The following is a 297-nucleotide window of genomic DNA, read 5'->3' as shown; positions in this document are numbered from 1 at the left end:
TTGTCAATCACGCGCGTTCATAAGTGAGAATGATAATGAGGGTAATCTGACTCATTACATTCATCATGTTCTTGGGTATGATGAATATCTTGGAATAAGAATAAGAGAGATTTGAATAAAAGATAATAGAATTTCATTAATACTTGAGGTACAGCAGAGCTCCACACCCTTAATCTATGGTGTGCAGAAACTCCACCGTTGAAAATACATAAGTAAAAAGAGGTTCAGGCATGGCCGAATGGCCAGCCTCCCTAACGTGATCAATGATCTCCTAAGATGAAGAATAAAACAAAACTG

Source organism: Arachis duranensis, chromosome 2 (assembly GCF_000817695.3).
Source record: "Arachis duranensis cultivar V14167 chromosome 2, aradu.V14167.gnm2.J7QH, whole genome shotgun sequence".
Lineage (NCBI taxonomy): Eukaryota > Viridiplantae > Streptophyta > Magnoliopsida > Fabales > Fabaceae > Arachis > Arachis duranensis.
The sequence above is the reverse complement of the archived record's forward strand: the minus strand, read 5'-3'. Positions refer to the sequence as shown.